Consider the following 15,564-nt stretch of genomic DNA (forward strand, 5'->3'; position numbering starts at 1 on the left):
AGCTATGGCACAAAGCAGACAAGCTTAACGTAAGAAAATGAGTAAAGCATTTAGAAGTACTAAAACAGTTAAAAAGTTGAAAACAGAACATGATAAAAATCCCACTCCAATTTATAAAAATAATGAATAATTTAACAACTAAAATAGCCCCAGAAAGACAAAACTCCAAAAAGGGGACCCAGAGTTATACATTTTTAAAGTTTAGATTTAAAGTAGCACCAAAAGCATTTAGCACCAACAGCTGTCATCTGTTTGTGTTTGATTGGGACCTAGTCATGATTTAAGGCTGATGGTGATAGAGCGCAGGTCAGATACAGAAACCAAGTTCATCCCGGTCAGAAGTTTTACCTTCTTACTTAGGGGCTGATTAGGATGGCGGGCGGACGCATCCTATCGGAGATGGGGACCCCCAACATGCTGTCAGCAGTCCCACAGGGTAAATTAGGATGCAACCCCCACCGTGGCAGTCGCATTGCCCATGTTTTACATTGCGGCAGGTGCTACTAGCTGCAGCACCCACCGCAATGTAAAAAAGGGCATGTTTTACATATCCCTGCACTATGTGACAGGCACCATGTCTGGGGGGAGGGTGGAAGGGGGCCTCACTACGAGGCCCCAATGTCCCTTTCCGCCAGCCTTTTCATGGCGAGTGAACCGCCATGAAAAGGCTGGAGGGGAGGGACATGGTTATCCCTATGGCAGTGCCTAGTAGGTACCGCCACCATTCTGGAAATGCGGAGCGGTCCGACAGGCAATCGGAATGCTTGCGACTGTTGGTCCCGTGGCGGTCGGGCTTTCTGCCCGCCAGCACACCACCCGTCATCAAAATCTGTTGGGCAGGAAACCTGCTTAGAATGTCGTCGGCGGTCTCCCAGCCAACCTAATCAGCCCCTTAGTCTCTGAAATGGAAGTCAAAAATCCTCAGCGGGGCAAGGCAGCAAGCTGTGGATGAGATGAGCTCCATGAGGCAAGAGAACTGTCAGACAAGGTCCCCGTAAAGCCACTGACTTTAGGCAGGAAAGTTCAGAGCAGATGAAATTCAAAATTTGCACCCAAGGAAGGTCCCTCACAGGCCACATAATTTGGGCTTTTTTTCCCAGTGATGATTTCTATGTTCTGACTTTTTTGAATTTTCATTTCCTCTAGTGGGGCAAGATTGCTAGCTGTAGCTGAAAAGGGCTCCACAAGACCAGATACCTAACCTGTAACTTTCTGCTAAAATAGATTTGCTGCTCCTGTAAAACTCTAGGTGGGAGCTACCTAATCTTTGGCCCAGAGGCAGTGCACCTTCGTTAGATTGATTTGGCAGATATGTCCTGGTCTTTAGAGCACATTGGAAACAAAAGGTTTCTAAGTCCCAGCTTTTTCAGGATGTTAGGAGGAGTACACTTTGACACAGACAAGGGTCTCAGGAACAGCACTTGGGGGTCAAGACTCACTCTAGCACAAACCACGTGCAGGGCCGAGGGCAGGCACACTTGGATCTGGTCAGCCACCTGTTCATTAAAAAGGACTTCTAGCAGCTTGTTGTGTGCCAGTAGCTTAACAGAAATTCTGTCAACTGATCCTTTGAGTCCAATTCTTTGCCCTGGGTGCTAGCAGGCAAAAGTACAGCCTTTCAGGTCTCCTCACAGGTCTCAACAGCAGGTGGCGTCTTTCTTCAGTTTCTTTCACAGGTTGAGTGGTGTTCTGAAGAGGGTGCCCAGGGGTGGCACATTTATGCCTGGCACTAGCCTGTGGTTAGGGGTGATGCCTGGCCCTGCGTAATCAATAAGGAAATACTTTCCAGGGTTTATGGGAGGTGTTTTCCCCTATGGGGTGGTGTGTTTACCCCATTGCTGTTCGTTTGTTGGTGGTGTTTGCCATCTAATTTTTTTCCCTAGGGAGGGGGATCCTACCCACTTTGCAGTAGTTCCTGTGTGCCCTACTGCAAACAATCACACAGTCCCCCAGAACTACCGGATATGAAGATGACAGAAGATTTCTTCCCCTGTGCATAGCTCCTGTGGATTCCCCAGATGTTTGGCCATAGAAATGAGCAACATCTCCTCTGTGTTCACTCAGTTCTGGGGGCAGCTCCTCGTCTAATGGGACTGGGGCCTGTTTAACTAGGAGGACAAAAGCGGGATCTGCCCAGCGTTGATCTAACATTTGCCTGTGACAAGGTAGGCCTGGTTGTAGCTAATGAAGGCCCAGATAATCATCCTCCCAGAGGAACAGTACACCTCCCCACACCTAAGGCCTTTGTTTCAGCTCTGGGAGCAAATTCACACCTCTTCAAGGGGGGTATTCAGCTGCCAGGTGACAGTTGAAGTTCATGCACATGGACTTCTTTAGCCTTTAGGTAGGCAAAAATGAACTTTCTAAAAGTACCTTTTCCAAAATATTTATTCCAAGTCTAATTTCACTAGTAAACTGGGCTTGTAGAAAATAGTTAAAATACATAAAAAACATGGTGGCGATGATTTTATTAAGTTTAAAATTGTATCCCAGTGCTTTCCTTTAAACAACTCACTCCGGTACATTGAAAAAAACCTTGGGGACTTTTCACCATAAGGACATGGTTTTATTAAACTTTCACATGTCCTACTTTTAAATACAATACACTGTGCCTTATGGGCATCAAGACCTACTTATGGATGACTTATTAAAATGTATAAGGTGAGTTTAGGTCTGTCAAAAGGGGTTATTTTGGAAGGTCAAATTTGCAGGTTTAAAACTGTAGACACAGGCTCCAGTTATAGTTCTGAAGTCATGTTTGCACAGTCACTGTAGTGGGTAGCACAATGGGTGCTGTCCACTAGTGATACTTAATGTACAGGCCGTGGGTACATTTTGTACCATGCAAGGGGCCTACTGGTACGGTAAATTTACCAATTAAGAGTCTATCCATTTTTGACTTGTTTTAGGGGTCAAAGAACATGCACAGGGACCTGATTATCATAGTCCCAGTGCACAAAGTAAAAAAATCCAGCAGCGTCTGTCAAAAAAAATGAGCATGATCTTGCAACTAAATTCTATTAATATTCCTTCTAAGTCATAAATGTACTAAATATTGTTACAAAACAGTTCACAGTAGTTTAAAACATGTCATCGCCCTTGCCAAATCAATCACGGCAAAAAATTCAAAGATTAGTAATGACATTAAAGTAGGTTTTGATCTTATGGGTAGTCTTCAAAATTTTGACCCAATGTTTTACAATATACAGATATTTTTTTGTTTAGACCTGCAAAGGAAACAAAGTCACACATTTTATCCAAATGGCTAGATCAATAGGCTCCCAACTGACATTTATTTTGCATTTAACATTTTTTTGTAGATTGTTTATATCAAAGCTTTGATGTTATCATTTGTAGTCTTTGATTTAGATATTGCACAAAATGTTCAAAGAAATACAGGTTTTGCTGTTTTTAAACAGAATATGCTAGATTATTTTTAAATGAATAACAAATATATATATTTTTTCATGCTCACAGGGAAAAATATGTTCCTTAATGTTCCCATATCTTCTGCTATACCGTTGCTTTTGAGGAAGGTGTATTATAGGTCAAGGAAACTGTATATTAAGATGGTGGATATTTATTCTTATAACTGAAAACCTCTATACATGCAACCAGTCAGAAAGGAGAAGAATGAAAGTGACACATGCTACCTGAGACAGTAAAGTAGGAGCACAATGGGACATACTACTATCTACATGAAACATGGGCCACTCTGGCATATAGTACACAAAAAAGTCAAAACAAACCAAAATGAAATAGAAAGTGGCTAATCCTACCTCAATTAATGAGGAGGGAGCTCAAGTAAAGAAATGACAGAGCTCATCCCCAATACCTTGACTAAAGTAAATAGGAATGTTTTTAAACTTCGCTGTTTGCAGTGTCTAGAAAATATTAGATTAAATACAGAGATATTAAAAATCTCTGTTCTGGCTCACCAAAACATCCTGACCACTTTTAAGGTGCAGTCGTATTTAACTTTTGTATCTTATGACTTCGAAAGATTTTTATTAACACGTTTCAGGATGGGCATTGTCCATAGGTCGCTTAGTTTTCCAGTAATTAACGATTGGTCCAGGCAGCTGTCTAATTGCCCATGCGATGATTTGTCAGCACAATCCACCAAGCATGTTTTATTCTTTGGAAATTTTACACAGTCCAGAGGAAAAGGTGGATTCTTCCGATGATTAGAACACTAGGCCTGCGACAATGCCATCCTGCATTCATAGTCATGCAATCCCTTGGAGAAGAGTTTGTAATTTTATCTGTTTCGTTGTTTTTAAAGTCTGTTTTTAAGTGTAGAAAAACTATCTTGATGTAAGATTTTTTACTGTATAATTTATCCCATAATTCTGTGGTTATCCATCTTTCTGTAACATGCGATTTTATCGTTTTATAAATATGCTTTTATGATTATTTTATAATCGAATAAAGCTTAACTGACTGACTGACAGAGCTCATCAAGAAAATAATTTTAAAGCCTGATAATATTTTAAAGGTGTTATGTTTAAAGAACACATTTCTTTATTTTAATGCAACTTTTTCAGAATATAAACAGTAATTTTGTGTGAAGTTAACATATGCCCCATAATAGAGAGCATTTATATACTTACTTCTTTAGATATCACTGAAAGAGTGTGCTTATAATGAAGAAAATGTTGCTTGAAGATGACCTTTTCTCCAAACTGTTGCATCAGTCTAACCAGGTGGCAGAATTTTACAAGAAAGAGCCAATAACTTGAGGTAAGAGATGTATTCTACTCTGGGATTGTACTACATTGACAAAGTTTCAAAGTAGTGATGACAGTGGCAGAAGGGTGCTGCTGACCCAAAGGTACAAGAGGCCAAACCAAAGCTCACTTTCTCTACAGTGAAAACAATAGGTCTAGCAGACACCTGTGCTATCCAGAGAGATCTAGAAAGCAGTTGTTTGCAAGGCCTGGGATTGTTGGAGGTGGATAAAGTGCCAACCAGAATGTGCATCAATAGAGTTTCTCAGATAAATGAATGCTTCAAGAAAATACCAACATGTCTCTTTCTTTTTTTATATTGTTTTACATGTCTAATATTCTTAATATTGTAGTACATAAATGTAGAACTTTGCATTCTGCAGTATCCTGTTCATGTATTTATACTGTTCCTTTCTCCCTAGCTGATGAATGGAAGGTTTAGGTGCCTGTGAGGTGAGGTGTGACGTCTCCACAGGAACATGTGCTTCGTGTGCAAGGTTTGGTGCATGCATGCACCTTGAGTCAGCTGAAGCTGGGTTCATTTGTGCACCCCCATCTTTGTTCTATGCAACAACGGTACACTACACTGGGAAGCTCGAGGAACAGGCATTAATTTTGTGTGTTTTGTTTTTCTTGGAGCACACGTGGCGATGCACAAACCCTCTTGAAGGCATGCACATCATAGCAAAGACATAGAAATGTTTCGTAGGCACAAAAACTGGCACATGTTTCACCTGCATGTTCAACAATCTGCAAGTAACTTTATTTGTTTTCACTTGTAGCGAGAGAACTGTCTTATAGGTTCCAGAGTGACGATCGATCTCTGGAGTAGTGGCAACCTCACGCCAAAAAGCTCTTTGAGGTCCATGACAACGTCTTATTTGACGGTGGGTGCTGCGTGAAGCAGACCAATCGTGGTGTAACACTACTTATGGCTTGGCGGGAGATGTCCCTCACCACTGACACTATCCTGGGTTATCAGCTTTATGGCTGTTCTACTTTATTACAAATGTATGCCTTTCGTTCAAGTATATGCCATTTCTTATTTTTGAATGGCACATTGCTTGTTTGCAGTCTTCTTGTATTTCATTATATGCAGTTGCTTGACATGTAGGATGCATTTTCATTATTCAGTTTGTCAATCACATACACTGTCCAAGGCTTGCCCGTGTTAGTATCATTATACCTACCATGCCATATTTCTTTGAGTAATTATGTTCTATATGTGTTTTCTGGTTTGTGTCCATTGTTTTAGTGTGGGCAAGATGTTTGGTTTAAAAAATGTGTATTGTATACAGTGTTATTTAATTCCCTATGCTTGTGGGAAGATTGGTTGCCATTGATATTCAGCTGAGTGTCACTGTATCGCCGTGTTTAGCCAATTTGTCTTAACAGTGTATGTTTATTTACGGTGAGCAAGCTTACTTTGCTTTAGTGTCCATTTTTATGTGTTGTGGTGGGATTTATTTTTGTATTTCTACATTCAACTTTACAAATCCCTTACACATGGGATTACTCTATTGGTGGGAATTGCCCATTTCTTTTGTTTAGCCTGTATGCCCTTACATTAGGGATGTCTTAGTGGGTGGTGGTCACCCATTTCTATGTTAGTCATTACACACCCTTACATGAGGGATGGAAATGGGTGAAAGTCCCATTTTTGCAATTTATATTACAAACCCTTACATGAGGGATGTCTAATTGGGTATTAGTCCCATTTCTACAGATAAAGTTTCATATCCTTACATGAGGGACGTCTAAATGGGTGCAAGTCCCATTTCTACAGTTTACATTTTAGACACCTGCATGAGGGATATCTGTTGGGTGAAAGTCCCATTTCTACAGGTTACGTTACAGGCCCTTACATGAGGGATGTTTGTGGGTGGCATTCACCCATTTTCTACATGGTTATTTGTTATCTGTTGCTACGTGTTTCGCTACTTATCCTTGTTTGGGGGACGTTTGGTCAGGCATACTTCACCCATTACTTCTATGTTATGACATGTGAGTCGTGCCTAAGGCTAGTTCATGTCGTGCTGTGTTGTGCCACCTTTCATTTTTGTCTGGCCAGTAGGAGTGGTTGGTGGTAATAATAGATGCAATTTTGTTGTTATTCTTTATGCTGAAGGAGAATTGTTAGGGTTCTTTCACCATCTGCTGCCTGGCAACAAGGGCATTAAAGAAAATGCTTCCTCTTCTGTTACATTTCATGAATTTTATAAAGGGGTAGGATGTGTGATATCTTGAATAGTTATCTATGCATCTTCTTCATTTTCTCTTGTATATTTATCTTTGCATCTTCTTCATCTTCTCATTATCTATGCATTCTCCTATATTTGTCAATGCTATATTGTGGTTCTTCATTGTATATCTATCTTCGTTCTGATTGTTTTATTGTGGTTCTTCTGGTTAATGCTTTATTCTTTCTAGCATTTTTGTACTTTGGCGTGATATCCCTTTTCATGGTTCTTTTTGTCAATACTTTATTCCATTTTGCAGTTTCATTGTTTGTGTTATATAAAGAGGGAGGATGTGTAGTATACTGTATGTATATTTATCCTGTTGCTTTCTACCTAGCTGCTAGAACAGAAAGATGTTGAATTGTCATAGTCGCACCGTCATTGCTTTTACAGATCATTTGTAAAAATCAGTTGTAACCTCTTGGCAGTCGAAGTCAAGGTAAAAATGAGCTTTATTCAATTCTGTATTAAAATCATAAAAGTCATACACAATGTATAACAAGTAAAACAGAATAACATATTTTAAAAAGAGATAAAAATACTGAATACACACAACAGTGGCATTATAATTCAATGCATCTCAGAATGCATTCAGCCTAGTATAACTTAATTGTTGCAGACAGATAGAAGTTTCCTCAGATTGATCACAAGTGATAGATATCTAGACATGATACAAGAGATCGGAGGTGAGGGTAAAGACTGTAAAAACAGGTATGATGGACAACATTGTGCGAGTATGTATTCTTGCAAGCAAGGTGCTAATATTCTCTTCCTTAAGCCTTTGTAAAATTTACAGAATAGAACTACATGCATTCTAGTTTTACCCAATACATTGTCACAAGGGCATTTAACAAGTATTTTTGATGAATCATTGACAGAGGGAAAAGAAATCAGACAATGAAAAATATCAATTCTAAATTTAGTTAAGAGAAATCTATGTCTGAACAAAGTTAAGTTAGGACTGAATCTCATCAGTAAATCAACATCATCTGAGTTTTTAGATCACTTGGTTTTACCAGCTCTGTGGTCAATCTAAAACTCTCAAACAAGGAGTGACATGCCTATTTCGGACCTTTTTTACTATTCACCATCAATGTTTCAGGAGAGTTAAAATACTCAGGGTGTCCCAGGTCTGAACAAGGATTTGTTTTACAAATTTCAACCAGGGAATGTATAAATGAGAGGATGATTTGAGGCAGTCTTTAATGCTCTCGTAGTTAAGAGTCGTGGCCTCTGAGATCCAGACTTTATGTCAGAGGAGAATTGGATGAGATCTGACAGCATCACATAGGAAGGGGACTCCAACTTCTTTGTGGCAAATTACCACCGGGCTACTTTGGAGTATAGACTAAAGTCTCCTAAGGAAGGAATTTTCCACTGTTTGATGAGGTTAGCAGTCAGTACAACCCCAAATGAGGTAGTAGGCAAGCACTTTACTCTGTACATGTTTAATATTTCCTTGAGTGGCTTTCTACCATGTCTAGTTGCGAAGCTGGTAAGCTCAGTGATGACCTTCATAAAGTGTATGTAAAGGTAGTTGCAAAATTAAGCTTGGTATTCCCAATCAAAATATCACGACACTTAAAATGCCTCCTACTGCACTTCATAATAGCATTTTTTCCTATATTAATTGAGATGGTTAGTAAATTAGGTGTACATTTATTAGAGCTGTGTCTTCCTTGCATACACTTGTGCTTCTCCTGGGTGGCCCCAACAGCTTGCTTTGTAAATCAGATGTAACCTCTTGGGATACACCTACAGCACTCATGGGAATAGATTTTTTAAGTAAATCACTTGTACCCACATGTGAGCTGTGCCACCCAGGGCCACACATTCACAGCTTCCTTGTGGACCTCAAAGATTTTTTGAATTAATGTTTATTCTATTGGTCACATGATGCTTCACTGGGTCACAACTCTTTCACTCCTGGATTGAGAACATTGAGCGTTTGGGTACCTCAGTTGTAACATCTTGGGTCACAGCTACATTACTCCAAGGGAGAACTCACAAATTGCTGATTAGATCATTTATAATCTTGTTTGCCACACTAATGTTTTTTATTTTTATTTTTATTTATTGAGGAGTATTTCTACAGCCAGCAAGCATTTAAGTCACACTTCATAAACACATTAGCAAGGATTCATTTCAAACCAGACAACTGTTTACGTTTTCTCATTTCCACAGTTAAAAAGGGAAAAAACATGATATCCTAAATGTAAAGTTACTCCGGTTTCTTTTACCCTAATGGGAGCAGCATTACCCTGGCGTTGCTAGCATCAATATAGAATAAACAGTACTAATTTATTATGAAAAGCTCCATTAATATCGGGGCAAAAGTAGATCATTCAATTCAATCTTGAGAGTAAGCTATCAAAATACCCTAAAGTGGTGATTTTGTTGATCTCAAATTAGTAAGTGCAAATGTCTACTCACATGACCTGAAAAGTGCTAGTGCTTAGTCCAAGATCATAAAAAGTCCCTTAATATTGATACACATTTACCCCAATCTACTTTTCTTGTTGTCTAAATACATTCACTTTTATACTATTTTTCATCTTTCTAAGCCATTTATCAAGTTGTGGAAAATGTCAAGTATTGAGTTATCAATTATCTAACAACCAACATTGCAATATAATGTAAGTGTTCTCCTCTTAAGGGAAAGGAATCCTAACTGGGAGAGGGGCCATTAATAAAATCATGGGAAACCACTGTATCATCACTTCTAACTAACTCTGGGTGGAGTTTGCGTAGCAGTGCTATGCAGAACTACGCAAAGCTGAAAAAAAACTCTGCCATCTTACGCGAGTTCGGCGAGCGGGCGGAGTAGATGTGCTAAATAAAACATATTGTTGAATGCTAGGTGAATGTACAGTAAAGAACCTAGTGTTGATAACACTCGCCACTAGTTCAAGTTTCAAGTTTATTTTTATTTGCATCGTTAATTAAAACCATTGCAATACAATGACGTCAATTTAAAACAATTCTATGTTTAACACATTTCATAGTGTATTTATATAATTTTTTTTAACCACAAAATAGAAGTTCTCAGCCTGCATTAAAAGGTGCTTTATGCAGTCCATTTCTTCCCTTCACGTCTTATGCCAGACTTCAGAAAAAAGTGCAAAAAGTGCTTTTGACAAGAGGTATAAGTGCCACAGCTGGTGCAAATACTTGGAAGCTTCCCATCCAAATACTATTCTAACATTGCCTTTCTTCCCAGTTATTCGGGAACTATGGTACTTAGTTCGAGTCCATAGGTTCCCTTCACTCCTTATACCAGGCTTCAGAAAAGGAGCAAAAATAAAAGTGCATTTGACTTTGGCAAAGTGCATTGAGGCTCGGCTGATACAAACAGATGGAAGCTTTCCATCCAACCTCCGTGTTAACATTGCACTTGTTCCTCAACAACAACAACATAAGGGATTATAACTGTCGTGTTGGCATTTTCTTTTCAGCTAACCTCAAAAACTTTACTAAGCAGCAGTTCAGTTGTGGGTCAACAGGTGCAAAACATGCAAACACTGCTTGTCTCCTAGTAGGTACCCCTCGCTGATTAAAATAGCTGGACCTTGTTTTTTCCTTTAGCCAGTACGGAAGATGCTGTATACAAGGTAGCAGGCCAAGTCTGTGCTTCAAGAACTTGATTGTAATGGCTTTAGCGTAGCCCATACTTTTGGGCACTTGGTGCCGTGTAGGTGTTCAGAGTCATCCATCCATGTGCCCTTTTAGAGAGAGATGCCTTGTCCTCGAACCACTAGATGGCACTTAAAACTTGCATGTATAGTATAAACTTTACAAATAACGTTTTTCATTGTTACTGTCAGATAAAATTAACGCTCCATTGGTGGCAGGGGAACAAGGACAGCTAGCGCAAATGGGATAAGAAAATTAAAAATAGTATACTCATTTACTACCTGAGCCTGCAACTCTGCACGCTCCGGTCTGCATGCTCTTTCCCTGCTGCTGCCCAGAGTCCAGAGCCAGCACGTCCTCCTAGCCCTGATCCTGCATGGGTAGGTGGAGTTAATCTCTGGCCTTGCCTGCAAGTTTGCTTTGCATTGCATGCCCATAAAAAAAAACAGCCGGGCTGGTAACCAGCGTTTCAGTTTCGCTTTTCCTGGTGACGTCACAAGACATTACAAAATAAAAAGATGTGTGAAAAAAAAAGAAACAAAGACGTGGCTTCCCAGACATGAGCAGCACGTGTCAGGTCTGCTACAACTGCATCCCGTTTGCTGCTGCGGTTGTCTCGAGTCCCGAGTCGGCTCCCAAGGTGGTGGGCGTAGGTTTTTGCTTAACTCTGCATTGGAACCAGAGTACAGAGTTGCAAAAACTTTGTGAATTCTTCCAGCGGAGTGGAGCTTACCATCCAGGCTTACTTCTAACTTGTTTTTGACATTCCAGAATATTTTCTCCCAAAATTGTAACAAAATTTGGCATGACCACGCAATATGAAACTAGTTGCCCGTGTCTAACAAGGAGCACCTAAATCAATTTGGATTTATTCTACTATCAAACTAAAGGAGGAAAGCTATTGTTCTGTTTGAAAATCACTTTGTGTGAAACTGCATCCTCTTAAAATGTACCCCTTTATTCATCTCAAAAATGTAATTGAATATTCTTCTCCAGGTCTCAATTAAAGCGATGTTTGTTTCTTTATCCCATGTTTGTGCTATGCTTCTAAAATCATCTGATTTCACCTCCATGCTTAAGCTTGCTAACCACCATCGCAACCTCCAATTTTGTTTATTTCCAAATAATTTGTTTAACAAATCGTCCACCTTATATATGGAAGCACGGCCAGTCAATGAAAGATAGGAGCATATTTTAAAATAAAACCACCGGTGTTATTGCGCAACTGAATTTCTCTGTAATACAATTCTTTCAATTTGCTTCACTGACTGCCAGTTTTTCACTTGCTCGATTACTAATTGTTAAATTCTTGAATGACCGACTAATCACCACCTAATGGGGCACCATTCTAGGGGCCCCATTAGTATGGCGGGCGCCTGACATACCCTCGGGAAACGGGACCGCCCGCTGAGGGTGCGGCGGTCCCGCACTCCCGATTAGCATGCGCCCGCCACACTGGCGGGCGCATGGCGCATCTGCAACATTGCGGTGGGCGGTGTAGAGACCACCGCCCGCCGCATTGACACAAAGGCAGCCGGTGCCTTTCAATGCACAATGTGACAGGCACCGTGCGGAGCCTGCCACATTGTACATTGAAATGCAGGGGGGTACCATAGGTACCCACCATGTGCACCCCCCACCCACCAGAATCACTGGGGCCCGCTACGCCTGCCTTTCCATGGCGGCGTTGCCGCCACAAAAAGGCAGGTCCCCTATTCATAGTAATATGGATGGCGGTGTCTACCAGACACCGCCACCATATAAACTGCTTTTCCACCCGGTAGGCAATCGGGCGGATTGCCTACCGGCGGAAAACCGGCAGACGGTCTTCCCATCCGCCGTGGTCCCCCCGCCATGGTAATGTGGCAGGGGAAATTGGCAGTGGGCGGAGGGTTTTAGCGGGCGGATGGCGGTGGCGATCCACCCGCTATACTAATGGGCCTCTTTGTCTCCAATGTTTCTCTTTTCTTTTATTCAAATCTATTTTCTATTAAGTTATACAACCTACTAATGTTGCCATAAATGCATCCAAGACTTTGCTCTGGTCACCAAATTCAAAGAAACAAAATTTCTCTATGAAGGCTGTCTTATCCTTCACCAACACCTGACATGCTACGAGCAATTTATTAAAACCACGTTTTCAACTGTAGATGGTTATTTTGGACAGGGTATTAATCACTTCTGTGTATTGATCCGAGAGACCATTTGGATAAATATTTTGGCATACATATTCTACAGAAAAACAATGGGAGAGAAAGGGTTTTGTATTTGGGGTACTCCTGTTCCCCTCAAACAGATTTTAGCAAACAATGGAAGGTGTACACCCTCCGATACATATTCTACAGACATTTAATTATTTTTAAAAATGAATCTAGCCTCTATCCAATGATCATGCAAGTTTAACCAAGCCGGATACTTGAAGAACATTCCTACAACAGGATTATGGTTTTGATTCAAGGAATTTTAGGATGGATGTCAGAAGAAGTTCAAGTCCCCCCTAAAAAGAATTGCCTTCACTGCATTAGGGCTAGAAACAGTTCTACCAGAGGAGAACAGTTATCCTCTATTTGAGCACAGATATTAGGCATAGTCAAACATTTACCGTTTAGAGTACAATTCACCAGTACCTTTCACCCTGCCTTTCTCAACTCTTATTTATAGGTTTTAGCATCCGTTCCTTTTGCCAAAAATATAAATAGCCCCTCTATGTGCATCACTTCCCAATGCGAAAAAGCTATGATGAGCCCAAGCATGAAACATCTTAAAATATTTAAGTTTCAAAATGAATATGTGAGTCTCTTGTAGTAAAATAACTAAAATGTTGTGAGCAGTAACCCAGACCTCAACCGCCTTACGTTTGCAGAGTGCTCTTTTTGTCTGCAAGTGGTTTCAGTGGACATATTAGAGAAAATGCAGAACTCAAAAGCATTAGACATTTTAAAAGATTTGATGGCAATGGCTTTAGAGAGAATTTGCTCTTTGATTCTAGAGTCACAAAAGTTGAACAAGCTAATTACTGAATAGTTCTCGTGAGGAATATGTTTGGATTGTACTCTATGTACTTGCAAGATACGTAGGTCTTTGTCACATCTGGACGTAATATAATCCTTACACAATTTTTTGATGTCTTTTCCTGCCCCAATTCTGATTCCTTATGTTTCATTATCCTGGTAAATCGAAGATTTGATCTCTCTGGTTGTACAGATGATTCTAAATATGGCATCAGTACCAGAATCTCATTTCTCAAACTGAAAGCTTGTTATCCAGCTTATCCATTTATAGATTAACGTGTGCCACCACCTCTACCTGAACTTCATTTAGAGTACTTCTAACAATTACAAAATCTTGTTCTCCAGCCCTGCTGCATCAATTTGGGCAAAGTCTTAGCCACAACAAAATATATTTCCCCAACTCTTATTGACTGCTTTTGCTGGGTAACCGGCTACTGCTGCACTAACTGGAGTGAAGATGAGTTGTCTGAACTATTCTGGGGGTCAAGAAAGGAATCTGAGTATCGCTCCTTCAAAGCTTGTTCCTCTCCTTTGTTTAATTTACACTGAGGTGCTGGGGCTTTCAAGGCTGAAATAATGGAAAAGGTTTGGCATTTTTTGTCTTTGATGAACTGTGGGGTACAGTAGCCTCAATGTCTAAGGTATCAAACTTTTGCTTTGGTGCTGCCTGTTCACCCAATACTACTACCCCCAGAAAATCAGATAGTATCTGACAGTCCCAAATGGTGTTTGTCCCATTATTCTTTACAGCAGCTGATGGGCAACGCAGTTCAGATCTATCTTGACTACCTTGATTACCAATAATCATTTTTTAGTCCAGAATTGTGAGCTGCACTCTATATCTTACTTGTTAGTGTTCTGACTGTTTGATTTAACACACTTTTTTTGTTATTTATTTCTAGACAAAGCCTCTATGAAAGGTTGTGAATCCTTCTGGAATGCTTGTTTCAGCCATCTGCTTCTTTTTCTATTGCATCCTTACAGCCCCCTTTTTTATTGTTATTTGGGGAAGGGGCTGTAAACGGGTTTTTGCCCATTCATTTGATTCAAGCAGTCAGTAAAATAATGACTATGGGCCCGATGTAGGTAAATATGAAATACCGATTCCTAAATACCGAATTTTACCGATTCAGTATTTAGGAATCGGTATTTCATATGTAGCTAAAAACTCGGTAAAAAATACCGAATCGGTAATATTCGTTATTACCGAATCGGTAATACCGATTCGGTAATAAGGAATCACCTTCCCATTCATTCCTATGGGCCTGGAGGCCCATAGGAATGAATGGGAAGCCATTCACTATTACTGATTCGGTAAATACCGAATCGGTAATAGGGAGAGCATATTCAAGGGTGGCAGGGTGTCACATTGACACCCTGTTGCACCCCTGAATCGTGCATTTGTGCACATGTGGCGCACATACATGCCCTAAGGGCATGTATGTCTGCCACATGGCACCTTGAAAAAAGCAAATTATTGCTTTTTTAAAGGTATTCGGTATTTACCACCAACTTGTAGTTGGTGGTAAATAACGAATCCTGAATGCAAAAAGGCACTCACTTGAGGGCCTCCTACATAGCTTTTAAGGATTCAGTATTTTACCGATTCCTTAACATAAGGATTCGGTATTTTACCGATTCCTTAAAATAAGAAATCGGTAAATTACTGAATCCTTAAAACCTGCCTCCTACATTAGAAAGGGCTAAATACCGGTCGGTAACGGGAAAATTACCGATTTTCAGCCGTTACCGACCGGTTTTAGCTATCTACATATGGCCCTAAATGTATTCAATGATAGGACTAAGGGAACTGGTCAACTCCATTGGCTGAACTAATGCCAAGCAAAAGGGTACCACCTACGTAAATATTTGCTGCCACTTCATCTCTCAGAGGATTCAGCATACACCTCTAGGGGCCGATTCACAGAACTAACTTAAGACAAAATCCTA

This window comes from Triturus cristatus, chromosome 2_2 (assembly GCF_964204655.1).
Source record: "Triturus cristatus chromosome 2_2, aTriCri1.1, whole genome shotgun sequence".
NCBI lineage: Eukaryota > Metazoa > Chordata > Amphibia > Caudata > Salamandridae > Triturus > Triturus cristatus.